This window comes from Patella vulgata, chromosome 1 (assembly GCF_932274485.2).
Source record: "Patella vulgata chromosome 1, xgPatVulg1.2, whole genome shotgun sequence".
NCBI lineage: Eukaryota > Metazoa > Mollusca > Gastropoda > Patellidae > Patella > Patella vulgata.
In genome coordinates this window covers 4,846,356-4,867,642 of record NC_065879.2, presented here as the reverse complement: position 1 = coordinate 4,867,642, position 21,287 = coordinate 4,846,356, and the positions used below count along the sequence as shown (strand labels likewise).

Sequence of the window (21,287 nt, the reverse complement as noted above, 5' to 3'; positions counted from 1 at the left end):
TACTTATAAATCTTCATTTGGATTTGGTTTTCTAAATCTGGATTAATCTGCAAAATATTAGATATTGTCAGCAACTTTACCTGTGGGCCAAATTTAAACATAGACTGGCCTGTACATTGAACTATTAACACTTTGGACCTGACCGTCTGAAAGACCAGTCCAGATGTCCCTTGCGTGGAGTACCATGAGAGCCTATTCCTACCTGTTCGGCCAATCAGTAACGAATTGGTACCTGTGATGGCAGCTATACTGATGGCTCTGTATTCTAGTCGGTTTTTCGGCTACTCAGGTTCCTGAAGGTGCATAGTAGTAAACAAAAATTTTCGGTTCCATTTTTACCCAGGGAGACTAGTATATAGGCCTAATGTCGTTCAGGACGTCAGTGTCCAAAATGTTAAATGCCATTTAAGACATACATTTCTGGGGTACAAATCTGTTCCTGCACTGTTATGTAATCTGCTCCCAAAAGCTGTGGGCATCATAACAGCAGCTACACACTTTGATGCATGATTAAACAATGGTTTATTTATTTATATATATATACTTTTTGCGTTTTATGTAACCATATTTCCTTGTATAAAAGATGCTTTTGTGTTTACCACTGTTTATCAAAGCAAATGTAATAGCTGTCTATTTCCCTTCCAGCGATTCTTTGTAGATGGAAGATACATGTATGGTCACATCTGTAGCTTTTTGAAATCTTTTAAACAAGTACATATCCTCCAATCATACATGTATGGTCACATCTGTAGCTTTTTGAAATCTTTTAAACAAGTACATATCCTCCAATCATAACCGACAGGCATCATAGAACTGATCAGTTGGAGACAGAACGTACATCATAGAGAGAGAGAGAGAGAAATGGGGTTTAACGTCCACTCGACACAAACTAGGTCATTTCGGGACTAACATATGGTTTAATTTTATTTACATAATTCGCTTGCGTGTAGGGGTCTTTAGCAGTGGGAGGAAACCGGAGGACCCGGAGAAAACCCACGAGGTTGGACAGGCGACCCTACTCCTTGTCACGTACAACCGGGGATTCGAAACCACGCCAGTCGACTCAATGACAGACTTTATGATACAGCGCGCGCACGCTAACCATTCAGCCATCCAACCCCCCGTACATCATAGAACTGATCAGCTGGAGACAGAACATTCATGGCCTCCAATTTACATGCCATAAAATTAGAATTTCAAAACATTTAACCATAAACCACACTAAATACAATTAATATTTGTAAAAAAACTTATTAAAGTTACAATTTCATATTTTCTAAGAAAGTCAAAACATAATTATTTCTGTCTTTTGCTCAATAGGTTGTCAACTCACTATTATACGATCATAGGTTATCTTTCTCACATTTAAAAATCTTCACACCGGAAATAATAACACAATTACCTCCCAATTACCTCCCTTGTTTTCCTATTTCCCACCATGGAATAGCTATCTTCAAACGTTTGAATTTGAAGTTGAAAATAATATTTTTGCCAATTTCTCAACTGGCAATAGTGAATTATAGGATTAATAGGATTATACTGTTTATAGATACCATCTATTTTAGGGCTTTATTTTAATACATTTTAAAAATATAACTTAAAAATATGAAATTGTAACTTTAACATAATGCTAAAATTGTCATATTACGCTATTTTACCGAGATTTTGTCTAATAGTTTGGATGCAGCTATGGCGGGTGTGGCACCAGGCAGGGTAAGCTTACTCTTCCGGACACCTGTTACCACTGTTTGTCGTGTATTTTGTACACGGTGAACAGTCCATTTGCTGATTACACTATTTTGCCTATACAGATTTTTTTAGGACTTCGAATTTGGATTGGATTGTTCGTACTTGGTTTTAATTTGTTAGAATTCTAAAAATTGTCATATTATTTAGAAAACTACCTTGCTGAACAAACTACATCAAAAAGATAACCAACTGACAAAATTTGAAATGAAACCCCATTTCTTATCAATTTAGGGTTATCAAAAAAATATATAAGCTGTTTTTCATAACATTTGGGCTATTATAAACTGTGCATAATGTCATCATATTTTACATCGACCATAACTAAATATACACCGAAGAATTCCCACGGAGTGATATATACATAAATGAATAATATTACAAAACATTATAAGCATTTGAATGTCAGCGTTTATTTCAAATGTGTCAATTTCCTTAAAAAATTGTCCGTACAACAGATGATGTAAAAATACCAAGAGAGGTATTATTACATATTGTATTGTAATTTGTATATCTGGAATAATATCAACGGTGTATGTCCTGTCAAATTCAGTCATGTTTATTACACCATTTGCATGAGATGGGTTACATGCCTTGTCAAAATCCATTCTATATATTGCAATTCTGAGATTAAATTTCTGATCATGTAGGAAAAAATTCAACTTGGCTGTTATCTCTTGGGGAAACCATAGGCCTACGTGCTCGATGGCAGTTAGGGGGGCAGAACCCGAAATGCCCGGTAAAATTTCAGTTTACAGGCGGCAGCTAGAGTGGAGCTTACCATGTATTGACCCCTCAAGAAATTTTGGAATATTTGACAGCCGCAAATGCGTTTTCCTGCTATTCCAGACCATGAATACAGCCACTTCAAAGTGGTCTAATTTAGCCTAACTAAGATGGCTGACTCGAGAGACAAACACAAGTACTGCACCTGGCAACACAAATTCTTACTAGGTCATGGTAGTTCTTACTCTTCTCGAATCTGGACATCAAGTGAAGCTCAAAAACAAACTGGGAATTGGTATACATGTCAATATGACTTTTTTTTTTTAAAGATACATTATGGGAAATTAGATAAAGAGCTGGTAGTTCTCACTATAATAGTTAAAAACTAGATAATGTAAAGGGAATTTGCTGAAAATTTCCACCCTAAACCAAGTATTTAGCGATTAAATTTTAGGCATAGCCTCAATCATCATTACTAAAGTCGGTTTGATAAAAACATAGTCTCGATTATCCATTTTTTTATTTAATCAGAAGCAGCAGACCAGGTTCTAATCCAGTCGATATCGCAGGCTAGCGATACCATCGAGAGTTGACTATGGTCTGGATAAGTTAATACATGTCTAATTAATAATTTAGATAACATTTCAGGCTTAAAGAAAGACCTGCAATTGGCAGATTTAGCCCTTGCATAATGTATGTTTAAGAAAAATATTCTAATTTCTATCGAAGTTTTAAGTGCAATTTTGTAAACTACATAAACATCACGTCATTCAAATCAAGTGACAGTTATACCTATAAACCCATATATTCAAGGTAATGGCAGATAACTTGATGGAGAGAGAGAGAAATGGGGTTTAATGTGGACAAACTAGGTCATTTCGGGACTAATATATTGTTTAATTTTATTTCAATAATTCACTTTGCGCGTAGGGGTCTTTAGCAGTGGAAGGAAACCGGAGGACCCAGAGAAAACCCACGAGGTTGGACAGGCGACCCTACTCCTTGTCATGTACAACCGAGGATTCGAAACCATGCCAGTTGACTCAATGACAGGCCTTATGATACAGCGCGCACGTTCTAACCATTCGGCCATCCATCCCCTCCATAATTTGATGGTGAAGAAAATAGAAAATATATAAAAATAAATGTCTAATAAACAATAAGTCTCTATCATCCAGAAAAATATTCTACGAATATTGGTCTGGATGCATTGTCAACATTTGAGAATAATAGGTCATTGGCTAGATTAACCAGTCTTTTACATTATCATAGACAAAGTCTAAGGGATGTAACTAGTCCTAAAACAAGATGTTGCCAATGAAATTAATTTAAGAATGCCATTTCAGAAAATCCCTTTGATTGCATTGCCATTTCAATATCCAATTTTTTTTTATTGTAAAATTTCTCTCTTTATGGGCCATATCTATGATTGTCATCACAATTCATGTTTGTTTATAATAATGCAAGAATTATGGGATTTATTGCGAGACTGGGCGCAACTCTTACTTGACTTGATACAAAGATACTGAACAATCAACCACATAAAAAAACAAACACCCGGTTACACATGGACAGTGGAACTTTTCGTCAAATATTGACAACGGTCCCAGACCCTCCATACGTTGAAGACTAGGAGGTTCTGGGTAACCAAGACTAATAAACAATACAATTTATACACATTCAATTAATAACAGATTTATCTTTTCATTGCAGATTTTTGGAAGACTAACAGATATTCTAATATCAAGGTGTAACAAATGAATTCCCATTGAAAAATACCCTAATTAAATTCACGGCAGGTATGTTTATCAATATATATGGTATTAATAAATTGTAATTCAGGGATATTCTTCAAAGCTTATTAATAATTCCACTTTCTTTATTTTAGGGATTAAGATCCATTTGATTAAAACACAGATCCTATTTCGTTTCGTTTTTTATAGTTCAAAATTTGTTTGTTTTACTTGTCTTTACTACACTAGGATCTGGAAGAGTTGTTATATAACAGGCGTTCCAGTTGATGTGAGGAATTAGCCAATGAAACAGTTTGTTACGGCAAGTTCTTGGCGTGCTCTGCACGGAACTGTGGATAAACCACTACAACCGTCAATGCTGATTGATTAATCAATGTCTGACGTGAAACGCGACCTTCCAGCACAACCGGTCAGATCTTCATGTAGTGTAGGTCATCGAAAGTATAAAAAAACGAAAATAAATATAGATCTGTATTTTAATCAGACTGGGATCAAGATATAAATATAATTATGTTTATGCATGAACAAATGTTGTAGCGACATATTATTTAATAAACCTAGAACACTCATTCGTACATGATTCTTAATAAACAATGTCACTCAAGTCTTTGTTTTCATATCAACCGAGCCTATATGACATGACTCTGCATGATTTATGAGGAAATTAAAACATGTTTTCATTAATAATCACACTTGTGTCAGATTTTTGAAGTCTCAAGGGACCTTTCATTCCACACACGAAACAGCTGAAACAAAGTTTTGACAATAAATACTGTATTCAATCGTATTACAAATTATGTCCTGATTGTCGACTTGAACCAAGCCGATTGAGTCAGACTATCAATAGATCGTATCATAAATTTATGTCCAATTCCATTATAACGTTTATTTTAATGTATCTATTGCTATTGTCTCTCGGTTGACGTCTGCTAAGATAAACATAAAAATCATCAGCCATATTGTAATTCTTTCATTCGTCACTTCATAATAAAATGAATTTGGAACATAAAAATCTGCAGGAGTCGATAGCATAGCGGATCGGAGCCAGGAATATTTAGATTTAGTATAAAAGTCGTAACATTAACTGACAACAAAAGTGAATAACACTCAATTCAGTTCTATTAATAAAATGAATTTAGAACATTAAAATCTGCAGGAGTCAATAGCACAGCGGATTGATGCCAGGGATATTTAGATTTTGTATAATAAAAGTTGTAATATTAACAGACAACAAAAGTGAATTCAGTTCTATTAATAAAATCTGATTTATGACAAATAGTTATGGTGGGTGTGTTACGCCAATCTGTTTCACAGAGTATTACGAAAATCTTTTAATATCTCTGTAAAAGATGACTGCTTTCAACACACGATGTCATATCACTGTGGCGTCAATCATTGGCTCATTGGCGCGTGCATTGTTTACATAAGACGTTACTGATTCGAGGAGAATGACGCCTTTTACTCATTTTAATACCCATTTACACTAAAATAGGAAATAATTTTTACCTACAAATACTTCAAACGTCTTTATTTATTTTTCTAATACATAAAAAAAAAATTTTAGAATTTAATTTGTTGGAGGAAAAAAGTTAATATTTGTGGCTCATTAAGTAGCTACAGTCATTCTTATCAGTGATTGTCACGGCCTAGCGAATATTCACTGCGGATCAGTGTGGTGTTGCACCACAAATTGCAATGAAAGTTGATAATTAAATTGATGATATTGATACTTTAATAACCCATGATAAATCAAATAATAAGAGGACATCTATTTAACTACGAATTACTATGTAATATAATATTGTAATTAATGAAATAATATTTTGTTATGCCAAAAATAGAACGCATACAGCATCCAGAAATGTAACCAAGATGCATCATTCAACCAATTGAACTTAATGACTGGGTGGACACTTTCCTTGTAATAATAGATCATGCTTGTCTGAAGAAATTAGAAACTTCCAAGCAGATAAAAAAAACTCACATCAGATTTATTGAAATGTTAGTTTATAGCTCAAATGAACAAGAATTTTTATACTGTTTGTTGCACTCAGTGGTATGTCAATTTTAAAGAAGCTTATTCATTATCAAATCTGATCTTGAATAATAGAAGTAAATCTTGGAGTTTTGAATGAATAATGGTGTTAAATCATGGAGATTTGAATGAATTATGAGTTAAATATTGAAGAGTTGAATGCATGATGAGTTAGATATTGGAGATTTGAATGAATGATGAGTTAGATATTGGAGATTTGAATGAATGATGAGTTACATCTTGGAGATTTTAATGAAAGATGAGATAAATCTTGGAGATGAGTTAGATTTGAGTTAATGAGTTAAATCTTAGATATTTGAATTAAATAGTGGAGATTTGAGTTAATGGGTTAAATTTTAGAGATTTGAGTTAAATATTAGAGATTTGAGTTAATGAGTTAAATATTAGACATTTGAGTTAATGAGTTAAATCTTAGGGATATGAGTTAATGAGTTTTAAAATCTTAGAGGGTTGAGCTAATGAGTTAAATCTTAGAGGGTTGAGTTAATGAGTTAAATTTTAGAGGGTTGAGTTAAAAGTTATTTTAGTTAATGTGTTTAATCTTCAAGAGTTGAATGAATGATGACTTAAATTTTTGAGACTTGAATAAGAATGAGAGAGTGAGAGAGAGAGAGAGCGGGGGGTAACATCAACTCCACACAAACTAGGTCATTTAGGGACTAACATATGGTTTAATTTTATTTCAATAATTCGCGTGTGTGTAAGGGTCTTTAGCAGTGGGAGGAAACTGAAGGACCCAGAGAAAACCCAAAAATTTGGACAGACGACTCTACTCCTCGTCACGTACAACCGGGGAATCAAAACCACGCCAGTTACAGACCTTATGATACAACATGCACGCGCTAACCCCATTTTTCTCTCTCTATCTCTCTCTCTCTTGAAACACCTGTAGCAGACATTACCTAATAGTCCTATAGATTAGTTGATATTTCACTAGAGATTTACAGGTAAATGTGAGAGAGACACGACCTGCTAGGTATAAAGTCCTAACTCTTATAATAATAACACCTCAATACTTATATAGACATCATCATATAACCTTTTACCAGGCAACAACTTGTTATTCTAAGCAGATCTACCTGTGTTTTAACATTCTGGATATTTGAAGTATCTAAAGAAGCTATACCTTTTCCTACAAACCAGGGGGGTTGGATGGTTAGCTCGAGCGTGCTGTATCATAAGGCCTGTCATTGAGTCAACTGGCGTGGTTTCGAATCCCCGGTTGTACGTGACAAGGAGTAGGTCGCCTGTCCAACCTCGTGGGTTTTCTCCGGGTCCTCCGGTTTCCTCCATCTGCTAAAGACCCCTACGCGCAAGCGAATTATTGAAATAAAATTAACCCATATGTTAGTCCCGAAATGACCTAGTTTGTGTAGAGTGGACCTTAAACTCTATTTCTCTCTCTCTCTTTCTCTTTCCTACAAACCACACCCGATGTCCTGACCAACATTCTATAAAGTACAAATTATTTTCTAGTCATATTTTTTGTGTATCACAGTTATATAGACATTCAAATATGAAAACCTGCTTGATACATGTAACTCTTGCTTTGATTTATTTTTTTGCTTTTAAGGCATAAAACCTGATTTAAACATCAAAAGACTATAAATATGAATAAAATATTAATGCGAACTTTCAGACCATACAAAATATAAAGAAGCCCAATATTTTAGAATAAAAGATTAATGCGAACTTCTTTCAGACCATACACACTAAACCTTTAAAAAAATGCATATACATATAAGTCCAAAAGCTATTAAAATCAACAATTTTGATTCTATACTGCCATCTTTATCTCCATTGAATCAACAGTCAACAACTGAATGATAACCTATTTCTGTCTATAAACATCAAGGTCAAGATGGTATCTAAAGTAGGTATTTTTGTTTTAATTGTCTAGATTACTATATGTTTATGTAAAGAAGACTTTTCACTCCATTTAGGGGATCACGTGGCTAAGTGGGTAAGACGCTGGCTCGCTAGCCTGGAGGTCTGGTGTTCGATCCCTGCATTGGCCGAGAAAGTCCATCCAGATTTTCCAGCATGGTTTCACCTTGTCAGTGAAATTGATATAAGAGTAGGCCGTAGTGCCGATGCCCGGGCAAAATTTCCCTCATAGCACACTGTATGGCGTATGCCCGTCTTCATTAGCCCAGTATAGGGGCAGAACAGTAGGACGTTAAACCCCATTTCATTTCATTTCACTCCATTTATTGGCCTTTTAGCGCATCACCGTTTATAAGTAATAAGAATGCCAGTCCGGATTTATAAAAAAAAATGACAAACCTTCCATCATGGTCTAGGATTTCAAGATTTAAAAGAAATAAAATGAAACGAAATGGATTTAACATGCTACTGTTCTCCTCTGACTAGGCTAATGAAGACAGGCAAACGCCATGCAGTGTACTATCAGGGAAATTTTGTCCCTACAGCGGTGCTGTGGCCTACACTTATTTCAAATTCCAACTGTCAAGGGATCTTTTACGTGGACAGCAATGTTTTTTTGGTTCCATTAGACCAGCTATATGCTGTCCCTTGCCATGTCACTGACAAGGATGAATCGCGCCAGAAAATCTTGACAAACTTTCTTGGCCAACGCGGGGATCGAACACAGGACCTCCCGGTTAGCGAGCCAACGCCCTACCAACTGAGCCACTGTTTCAAAGGTGGCTAACTGACATGCAAAGGAATCTCTTTGCATCGAACATAGATTGTCTTCTAACATCCATCACTTGACTTTCTAACACAAATTTAAATTTCAATAACTGCCTTGAGGTGTCTAAAATGAGAGAGAGAGAGAGAGAGAGAGAGAGAGAGAGTAATGAAAGAATAATGACCACTTGACACAAACTAGGTCATTTCGGGACTAACATATTTTATTTCAATAATTCCCTTGTGTGTAGGGGTCTTTAGCAGTGGGAGGAAACCGGAGGGGCCGGAGAAAACCCATGAGGTTGGACAGACGACCCTACACCTTGTCGTGTACAGCTGGGGAATCGAAACCACGCCATCAGACAGGGTAAGCTTACTCTTCCGGACACCTGTTACCACTGTTTGTCATGTATTTTGTACACGAGGAGCAGTCCATTTGCTGATTACACTATTTTGCTTTAATACACTATTTTGCCTATAACGTTTTTTAGGACTTCGAATTCTGTCTTATGGTTTGGATTGTTCGTACTTGGTTTTATTTTATTTACTCAATGATAGACTTTATGATACAATGCGCGTGCTCTAACCATCCAGCCCCCATGCAAAAATATCTTTATCTAAACTGTAAAACTTTGAAAGAAGACAGATCGTCTTTCGACAAAACAATTTAACACATAAAAGGCGATGAAATCGACAAATTTAGATTCCGTTTAACATTTTAAACATTGAGACTAGGACTTTAAACAGATTGACAGTTTGTTATTTACGTGTTGTAAATTATAAAAGAAATTCGGATTCTTTAAAACTCCATTTCTTACATGTCATGACTACAGATAGTAGTGACCTCCTATTTTACTCACTGAACTTCTTTACAAGTTAAAACAAGATTGACAGCTTGTATCTCTTACGTCATTCTCTATCTAGTTTAAAGTAGCTAAGTCTCTAACTCAATATCATCCAAAGTCTTCTAACTCAACTCAATATCATCCCAAGTCTTCTAACTCAATATCATCCCAAGTCTTCTAACTCAATATCATCCAAAGTCTTCGACATTGAAAACACAAATTATTTGTCAATTTAAATATTTTAAATCAACATTGATGTTATGATCTTACCGGGAAAAGATGGGCTTCTGATATCCAATATTTAAGACAAAATAAACATTTTACCATTGGTACACGAATCGTGTACCATAATGCGTTTCATCGCTATTTGTAACAAGGGACTCGAAGAACGAGACTAGACATATTCCACAAGTCATGTCAAACGATGACGGCATATTCGATAATGGAGAGTATGCGCAATAAATACTATGTAGACTAGAATAACCAGATTTTACAGATTGTCATTTGATTTAGACTTCTGGCATATTTCGTCAAACATAACTGATTTGAAATTAGAGTAAAAATGGAAATGATTGAATGTAAATCAGTTTATATACACTCATATTTAATTATTATATGCGTTACGACCCATTTGGGTCAATTTCTAAGTACCAAATATTAGCCATTTAGCTCCTTTAAAGCTACCCATAACCCAATTGCCATTAAACGAGAATATCATAAGCTTATCTTGAATACGTCTATAAAAAAGGTCAATATTGTTCAATTCAACGATATGAATAAAGTAAGTACACACAGATTTTGTCATAAAAGAAATAAAAAGAAAATCGAGTTCGACAATGTCAAATCATAAGCAGACGGACGTTTTTGCATATAGTAAGAAAAATCATGAAAAATCTATCCAAAAAGGACTTAAAATGGCTGCTAATCTATTTTTATGGGATGACTTTTGTTGACAATATGACAGATTTATTGTTTTGAAAAGGTTATACATAGATTATATGATGTTACCTTTTGTATATCATACATAAGTATTGTTATTTGATGGGGATTAGGCTACTTGAACATGACAAGACAGGAATATATACATAAGTCACAACATAATATGAACATACTTATATCACGTATACCATATCCTTTCAAACCAAATGACTTTCCACACCAAATAATGATCATCTCTCACGTATTGCAAATGATTTATACTGGATATCTTTGAGCTTATTTACATAAAATAGTTCATTTCGGGACTAACATCTGGTTTAATTTTTTTATTTTAATAATTAGCTAGTCTGTAGGGGTCTGTAGTAGTTGGAGGAAACTGAAGGACCCAGAGAAAACCCACGAGGTTGGACAGGCAACCCTACTCCTGGTCATGTACAACCAGGGAATCCATACCACGTTAGTTGACTCAATGACAGACCTTATGATGCAAAGGGCACGCGTTAACCATTCGGCCATCCCCCCCCCCCCCACACACACACACCATGCATTAAATAGAAAGAAATGTTTAAATAGGTGTTTCAGAAGGAAAAAACTTTGAACTCGCGCACCTTTAAAATTATTAGTTCATGTACAAAAACCCTTTGTGGAGGAGTGGCTTTAACAATTTATAAACATTGCACCAAGTGATATCAATAGACTTATTATAAGTAAAGAATTAATGAAAAAAAAAAAATCTATTGATACGATACAATCAGTGCCTGTTCTTCTGTGACAATCGCACGTTTTTTTCCTCCTTTGTTTGTTAACCATTGTGAACTAATCATGCATGTGATTGGAATAATAGACATAATAAATGTGTTTAGAAATCATAATTTACGTGTTATTTGTACTCGAGACAAAATACTTTACTTGTGTCAGTCGTTCTTACACGAGAGTAAGACAACAGATATCAAGTGACCAGACTAAAATCAAGAGCTCGTGTTTCTGAGCATTTAATGTCTGGAATGCCTGGGTTTTAACGTCTGGTCAACACAATATTTCACGTCTGGTCAACACAATATTTCACGTCTGGTCAACACAATATTTCACGTCTGGTCAACACAATATTTCACGTCTGGTCAACACAATATTTCACGTCTGGTCAACACAATATTTCACGTCTGGTCAACACAATATTTCGGTCATTTTAGTCATTTATAGGAGAGAGAGAGAGAGAGAGAGGGAGAGGGAGAGAGAGAGAGAGAGAGGGGGAGAGAGAGAGAGAGAGAGAGAGAGAGGGGGAGAGAGAGAGAGAGAGAGGGGGAGAGAGAGAGAGAGAGGGAGAGAGAGATGGGGTTTAATCTCCACTTGACACAAACTAGGTCATTTCAGGACTAACATTCAATTTTATTTCAATAATTCATTTGCGCGTAGGGGTCTTTAGCAGTGGGGGGGGGGAACCAGAGGACCCGGGGGAAAACCCACAAGGTTGGACAGGCAACCCTACTCCTTGTCACGTACAACCGGGAAATCGAAACCACGCCAGTTGACTCAATGACAGATCTTATGATACAACCTGCACACGCTAACCTGCTAACCCCATTTCTCCGGGGAAAAGAAAATCCCTCTGAACGTTCTCGGCCAATGCAGGGATCGAACATGCAACCTCCAGGCTAGTGAGCCAGCGTCTTACCCACTTAGCCGCCGTGGCTCCCAGGAAAGTCAAACCCAATAAGTATAAAACAGGGTTTTATTGTACTGTAACAAAAAATGGATTTATAATTCCCTTTCCAACCCACAGAAATTTCTTTCAAAAACAATTTTTTTATGGTAAAATTTATAAAAATTTCAAAAGGCGAATTTAAATAAAATATGACAGTTCCTCAACAACAGAATAGTGAAATGAAAAGATTATTGATTTAACAGAAACTAAATTTAGCTCAAAAGGGAATATGCATTATATTCCATAAGTCTTGAAAAAAATCACCTGAATAAATTTCTATGCGACTGTCAACCCATAATCAAATGATCCATGAGTAGAAATATCCTTCCTGGCAAAACTGACATTATGCAGGCCTCTTTCAAACGCTTATTGAATTAATCATATTCATTGCAAAACAAAACCAAATCAATATCTTCTTAAGAGATAATTATTCATGGTAACTGTAAGGTTGTCAAAATGGTGGCATAAGTATTTGTAATTTTACAAGTGATTATGCAGTTTCAAAGGTGGCTAAAGGAATCTCTTTGAATCGAACTTAGATTTCTTCTAACATCCATCACTTGACTTCCATTAGATTTCTTGTAACAAAAATTTCAAGAGGACTAAAATATGAGAGAGAGAGAGAGAGAGAGAGAGAGAGAGCGAGAGAGAGAGAGAGGGAGAGAGAGAGCGAGAGAGAGAGAGAGGGAGAGAGCATCATATGGTTCAATTTTATTTCAATAATTCGCTTGTGCGTAGGGATCTTTAGCAGTGGGAGGAAACCGGAGGACCCGGAGAAAACCCACAAGGTTAGACAAGTGACCCTAATTCTTGTCACGTACAGCTGGGGATTCGAAACCATGCCAGTTGACTCAATGGCAAGCCTTATGATACAGCGCGCACCTGCTAACCATTCGGCTATCCAACCACCACCAGACAAAGGCAATAAATTTTTAATGAAATTATTCAGCAAATACATTAAACTTTGAATAATACTATACTACAGGTGGCTTATTAGGCATATACGGTCATTTTAACAATCTAGTTGAAACCTCTTCAAAAAAATTTTTATTAAAATCTAATCATGGCTTTCTCTTTATGCCAAAATTATTATAAAATTTCCGTAATATTTCCAAACATCTGTCTTCATAAAGGGCAGTAATTTGTAAAAAAAATAGTTTTACTTGAATGCCACACAATAGATTAAAGGCACTTTATTTCAGACTGTATTCCATACAAAAAATATCTTATTTTGTATTTGTGTATATATTATTAAAACAATCAAAACCCACTGATTGTATAATACCCTGTAACCAAGAGTGTACATATCGATTTTGTTTGGGGGTGGCGGGGTAGAAAAAATTAGACCAACTGATGCACGGGCCCCTAATACGAGTGACACAGTCACAAGCCGAGCACCGCATGAATGATCTTTCTAGGGGTCCTGGGGCATGCCCCTCCAGAGAAATTTTTGAATCTAGAGTCCCTGAAATGCCATTTCCTTGACTTTGGGAGAAGATTTTGCAGAATTCTGCACATTTACGCCCCTGTCTGTATTACCCCTGTCTGTATACTTAAAATAAAATGCCCTATACCTTTTAGTATAATGCACTGTAAGTGTAGGTATAATGTGTTTTACCTGTAGGTATAAGGTGTTTTACCTGTAGGTACAGGTGGGTTGTACCTGTAGGTATAATAGGTTGTACCTGTAGGTATAATAGGTTGTACCTGTAGGTACAGGTGGGTTGTACCTGTAAGTATAATGTGCTGTAACCAAGTATAATGATAACGCTTTGCAGCTGGGGGGTTAGATGGCCAAATGATTAACGTGTGGGCTTTGTATCACAAGGTTTGTCATTGAATCAACATGCGTGGCTATAATTCTTTAAGTGACATTAAGTAATTGAAGAGTAACAAACTAACACTATTTATGGAATAACAATTACTAGTTTATTAACATGCAACGTTTCCACGACGATGATTTACTTGATAAAGACGAGAGTATCATCTTTGAAACGTTGCATGTTAATAAACCAGTAATTGTTATTCCATAAATAGTGTTAGTGTGATGCGTGGCTATGATTCCCCGGTTGTACGTGACAAGGAGTAGGGTGGCCTGTCCAACCTCGTGGGTTTTCTCCAGGTCCTCCGGTTTCCTCCCACTGCTAAAAGACCCCTACACGCAAGGGAATTATTAAAATAAAATTGAATCATATGTTAGTCCCGAAATGAACTAGTTTTTGTTGAGTGGACGTTAAACCCCATTTTTTTTTCTCTCTCTCTCTCTCTCGTTCTGCAGCTGTGCTTCAGGATGTGATGTAACATTGAATTAAACTGCTTCAATAGTGTAACCACTACATTTATGAAACACAATGATATGTAAGCCTACATAATATCATAATGACATCTCATATTTTCAATGTAATAAGTCACACAGTGCATTAACTTAACAATGTCCTATGGGAAAGGCAAATGAAAACACATTGGTGTTCAGTTGTTCTTTGTACATATAAACCTATAACGTTAAATCTCTTTGATCTTTGGGGTATATTCTATGCCCAGAATAACTTGCGGTCTCAAAGTCAGGGCGGCTTTGGATATATACAGGGAAATTTGGGGTTATTCTTCTGAAAGTTGTAACGGGTTATTCTTCCAGGGTAGCTTTCTTTTCCATAAGAAAACATGATATAAGGTTTTTCTTACTGGAATTCTGGGATATTCTCATCTTGCGTACATGTAAACATAGACAGTTTATAAGCAAGATAAAATCCTCGACTTCGGATATGCTGGGGAAGAAAGACTTCACGGAAAAACCCTTGACAGAAAACCTCGGGCCTGTCGGCCTCGGTTTTTCTTCTTCTCTGGTTATTTTCTTCATTCTTTCTTTCCCCAGTGTAACCTCAGTCTATGCTTTATCCTACACTTATTGCTAAATATTTTGAAATTAATACTCCAATATTCGACCAATCAGAATCGAGGAAATTTCTAATTTGTGCTACAATACTCCATATATAGGTGGCTATATAAATGTTAGATGGTTGTATTGATACAGACTACAAAGGGAACCAACTTACATGCAACTAAGTTAATTCTATAAGCATATATTCTACTTGTAACAAAATACTCATGCCCACAATTAGTGGAAACTAGCAAATTTAAGCCAACCAGTTCAGACGACCAAGATAAGCCAGCTTAGAAAAAGCCTTCTCAAACTGGTAATTATTTTCCCTTCCTATGCAAACAGACGACAGTGCTAAGCTAGCTTAATAATCGCTTGTATGTATATTTTCAAACAAGCTTCACTCAAGTATTTAGAAGTATAACAACTCAACTTCTAGAGACAAGGGTTAACATAACCACACTCGTCACTAATACGATAACCTTAAAGTAGCTAAGTCTCTAACTCAATATCATCCAAAGTCTTTGACATTGAAAACGCAAATTATTTTTCAGTTTAAATCAACATTTACCGGGAAAAGATGGGCTTCTGATATCCAATATTTAAGACAAATTAAACATTTTACCATTGGTACATGAATCATGTACCATAATGCGTTTCAGCGCCATTTGTAACCAGGGACTCTAAGAATGAGGCTAGACATATTCCACAAGTCATGTCAAACGGTGACAGCATATTCTTATCTGGAGAGCATGCGCAATAAATACTATTGGTGTAGAGTGAAATAACTAGGGCCCTGTTTCTCGAAATCTTAACTAAAAATAAAATCCAAATTTTAGTTGATACTTCAATTTTGATTGGCTAACCTAATATTATCTTTCTAGGTCCGAAATATTAGCGATTTAGCTCCTTTAACCCTCCTGGAGAAGTTGCATTTTAATAGATCTATGCTCTAATACTGGTACGTCTAACAAACCATGATCTTAATTCAGAAGGAATAAATACTTTAGAGATCTCCACTAGTCAATAAACTTAATTTTATATTTGACGTAATTTGAATATAGAGTCACAGAGTTGCAGATCTTCAAATTCGATTGTTAGCACCAAATTCACTTCATTAATTGCATATCCAAGTTCCAAGCCCCAATATTCTGAATGTGGAATTCAGCTGAGTAAACAACAGTTCGTAAGGACACAATACACGGCTTAATGATTTCCATCATTTTTTCTGAGAACATCGGCACAGACGGACAAACTCTCATCATAAAGAGAGAGAAAATGGGATTTACCGACCACTTGACCGAAACTAGGTCATTTTGGGACTAACACATGGTTCAATTTTATTTCAATAATTCGATGCTCGCAGGGTTTTTAGCAGTAGGAGGAAACCGGAGGACCCAGAGAAAACTCACGAGGTTGGATAGGCGACCTTACTCCTCGTCACATTCATGTACACGCTGGGAAGTCGAAACCACGCCACTTGACTCAATGACAGACCTTGTGGCTTAACATACACACTTTAACCATTCGCTCCCCCCCCCCCATCATCATAAAAGTACCCTTTTTAATTTCTTTTTAACTAGCCAAGTAGAACTCATCTGCTCCCTTGGTGGATATCTGGGGGATAGAGCAAAATGTGATTAACTCTTAATACTAGCACTGCCTGCATCCACATACCCACTGCAGCATATTCGTTTGATCAGTAAATACAACAGATACTTGAAAAAGCATATTACAACCCAAAACGTTATATCATTAAAAAATCTACACTATAAACCATGTTAGGGGGTTGGTCATTATGGGACTAACACATGGTTCAATTTTATTTCAATAAATCGATGCGCGTATGGTCTTTAGCAGTGGGAGGAAACCGGATGGCCGAATGGTTAGCGTGTGCGCACTGTATCATAAGGTCTGTCATTGAGTCAACTGGCAGGGTTTCGATTCCCTGGTTGTACATGACAAGGAGACGGGTGGCCTGTTCAACCTCGTGGATTTTCTCTGGGTCCTCCGGTTTCCTCCCACGGCTAAAGACTGATACGCGCAAGCCAATTAGTGAAATAAAATTGAACCATATGTTAGTCCCAAAACGACGTAGTCTGTATTGAGTCGAGTTAAACCCTCTCTCTCTCTAAACCATGTCTGTTGTGCGGGGATTCCTAAATTTATTTTAATACAAACATATATTTTTTAGAAATGTCTAATTTGTGCTTATATGACATATTTTAATCTGATCCAAATTTTTATCCTAAAATAGGAGAGATTTCTTTTGGTTATTTTTAAATAGAGATCACATGCTGACAGGCCTCCTCCCATCCTTTATCATTATACTTTACAGTTCATGCATCAAGTAATAGCAAAAAGATATATAGGTGTTTTATGTTTAGCGTACCTGTATATCAAGTAAAGGTAGATGATAGGTAATTAGTACTTACTATAGTGTATATACCTTTGGATATTAGTATATATACCTATAGATTAATGAACCAAGAAATGTAAATATTGAAAAAGGGTTATGCTTACTTGGTTTTCCAATATACCGTACAGGTGTCAACAGAAGGAGAATGGGTTACAACCATTATTATTTTTGGGATCCCTTTTAATAACAATAAACGATGTTGAGAGGATCTTTGTTTTTAAGGTGTTGACAGTATAAACAGCAATCGCACAATGATGTGGTGTGAAGGTGGGAGAGAGAGAGAGAAATGGGGTTTAACATCCACTTGACACAAACTAGGTCTTTTTGGGACTAACATATGGTTTAATTTTATTTCAATAATTCGCTTGCCTGTAGCAGTGGGAGGAAATCGGAGGACCTGTGGAAAACCCACGAGGTTGGACAGACGACCCTTCTCTTTGTCACATATAACCGGGGATTTGAAACTATGCCAGTTGAATTAATGACAAGCCTTATGATCAGTGCGCACATGCTAACCATTCGACCATCCAACCCGCCTCTAAGGTGTTGACAGTATAATTATTATCACAGCAGTCCCATAATGCTGTGGTGTGAAGGTGGACTGCGGTAGTCACATGCTAAAATCTTTGGGAAAAGATAAAAAACATGTGAATCCTTGACATCACTGTTTAAGATTAGATAAAGAGCTAGCAGTTCGCACTATGATAGTTAAAAATGAGATAATGTATAAGGGAATATGCTGAAAATTTCTGAACCGAGATATTAGCTTTTGAATTTTAGGCCTAGCTTCAATCATCATTAATAAAGTCGGTACAATAAAAATCATAGTCTCAATTATCCATTTTTGGATTAAATCATCAATAAGCATTGAGTAGCAAATCGGTTTAAAATCCAGTGGAAATCTGACACATAAGTTTGCATTGAGAGTTGATTAAGGTCTTTTCATGTTAATAGATGTCTAATTAATAATTTATATAACATTTCAGGCCTAAAGAAAGACTAGCAATAGGCAGATTTAGCTCTTGCATAATGCATGTTTAAAGAGCATATACATATACATGTATTGTATCTTTTGGTCTGCACAGGCATCTGCTTATTTGCAATAAAAAAAAAAAATTCCAACATGTTTTTATAAATAAAAGAAGGTTAGAGACACTGTATTGGTTAAGATTTTGTCTGAAAAGGGCAGATTTGATAATTGAATTCTGTGTTTGCTTATAAAAATGTCTAAAAACATTTTGGTTATTACAAAGGAAGCAAACTTTTTTAGCAGAAGTCCGGCATTCATCTTATACACTGTTTTGACTTATGGATGGATGGAGGTAAAAAGAAAATGACATCCCGAAAATATTTTGGGCTCCATGATACAGAGAGAGTGACATCGTCTGCTAATGATGGTACTCGACTCTGATCGCACGCGCTATCATTTAAAACACTATTCCAATCAAAATATCAACGTAGATGTATAGATGGTAAATATGTTGATCACTTAAAGATACATTATGGGAGATTAGATAACGAGTTGGCAGTTCTCACTGTAATAGTTAACAAGAGCATCGCTAACGCTGCAATATACGTCCACATTCCAGCTTTGATTGATATGGTACTTTTTAAAATGAAGAGAATGAAATATGAAATGGCTGTAATATGATCAGAGGCAAAGAAGGCTAGGCGTCGGGTTTGTTTTGCCAAATTTACAGACAAAATACTAACAATAAAGTGGGTGTGACACCAAGTTCCAAAATAATCCATTCAGAATTGTGGCCTTTGGGCGTTAAAGGCAAAAATTGGGCATTGCTCTGCCCCTGGGCGTTGGGGCATTCACCAAAATCAATAGTTGATGCCCTTAGGCTATAAGGAATACATATGCCAAATACCAAGTTGATCCATCCAGAATTCGGGCCTGTAAATGATAAACATAAAAATTGGGTGTGACTCTGCCCCTGGGGGTCGTGACATGCAGTTGTCGTCCTTAGGCTATAATGAAATGAAATGAAATGAAATGGAGTTTAACGTCCTACTGTTCTGCTCCTAACCTGGGCTAATGAAGACGGGCATACGCCATACAGTGTGCTATGAGGGAAATTTTGCCCGGACAGCGGCACTACGGCCTACTCTTATATCGAATTCCAACTGTCAAGGGATCTTTTACGTGCACGCCAATGTGTACACGGGACCTCGGTTTTTCGTCCCATCCGAACGACTAGACAGCTTTCCTTGTCAGCCCCTCCATCCTGCATCACTGACAAGGGAGAACCACGCCGGAAAATCTGGATGAACTTTCTCGGCCAATGCAGGGATCGAACACCCGACCTCCAGGCTAGCGAGCTAGCGTCTTACCCACTTAGCCACGTGATCCCCCCTTAGGCTATAAGGAAAACATATCCCAAGTTCAAAGACAATCCATTAGGAATCGTGGCCTGTAGGCAACTCACAGAGACACAAAGAAAAAATGGGTGTGGCTCTGCCCCTGGGGGTTGGGCAATCACCAAAAAAATAGAGGTCAGCCTTGGGGTATAACGTATAAGTATGAAAAAGTTTTCAAGATGATCGATTAAGCATTGCAGGCTGTAAGTGACATACAGACACACAAAAAGAAAATGGGTGTGGCTCTGTCCCTGGGGGCTGGGCATTCACCACAAACAATAGGGATGTTCCTTAGGATAGAAGGAGTAAGCATGCAAAGTTTCAAGGTGATACGTTACGAAATGCGGTCTGTAGATAACAAACAATGAATACAAGAAATGGGCGTGGCTCTGCCACTGGGGGTCGGAAATGCCCCAAGAACAATAGGGATCATCCTTAGGGTATAAGGAATTCATATGAAATTTTTTCAAGACGGTCGATTAAGAATTGCGCCCTGTAGGCGACACAAAGACACACGAAAAGAAAATGGGCGTGGCTCTGCCCCTGGGGGTTGGGCATGCACCCCAAACGATAGGGATGTTCCTTAGGGTACAAAGAATGTGTATGCAAAGTTTCAAGATTATTAGTTAAGAAATGTGGCCTGTAGACGACAAACAAACAAATACTAGAAATGGGCGTGGCTCTGCCCCGGGGGGTCGGGCATGCACCAAAAACAATAGGGATCTTCCTTGGGGTATAAGGAATAAGTATACCAAGTTTGAAGAAAATCCATGAAGAATTGCGCCCTGTAGGCGAACCACAGACACACACACACACACATACATACATACACACACACACACACACACACAGACAGGGGCGACGGCATAATACGTTCACATTATGAATGTGGACGTATAAAAACTACATAATGTAAAGGCAACTTGCTGAAAATTTCAGTCAAATTGATCCACTATGAACCGAGAACCAAGCGGATGAAAGTTCCGCTTAGCCTCGATCATCATTACTGAAGACGATAAGACAAAACTAATAGTCTTGATTATCCATTTAATCGTTAATCACGAAGGAAAGTTTTGCAGCAAATTGGACTGTAATCCAACAAATATCGCAGGCAAGCCTTGACATTGTGAGCTGATTATGGTCTGGATAAGTTAATTAATGTCTAATTAATAGTTTTTATAACATTTCAGGCCTAAAGAAAGA

The 21,287-nt window shown here is 36.6% G+C and overlaps 2 protein-coding genes across 2 annotated transcripts in view; one reads left to right on the top strand and one right to left on the bottom strand.

Annotated features, from left to right (window-relative positions):
• The window catches only part of LOC126813376 (uncharacterized), a 126,365-nt gene that overhangs the window by 66,428 nt on the left and 38,650 nt on the right, over window positions 1–21,287 (top strand). Inside the window, exon 3 of the mRNA XM_050539144.2 lies at window positions 4,186–4,271. The gene's annotated coding sequence lies outside the window, so the exon portion shown is untranslated. The remainder of the gene's footprint in view (window positions 1–4,185; window positions 4,272–21,287) is intronic.
• The window catches only part of LOC126808473 (uncharacterized), a 230,454-nt gene that overhangs the window by 207,634 nt on the left and 1,533 nt on the right, over window positions 1–21,287 (bottom strand). The window lies entirely within an intron of this gene.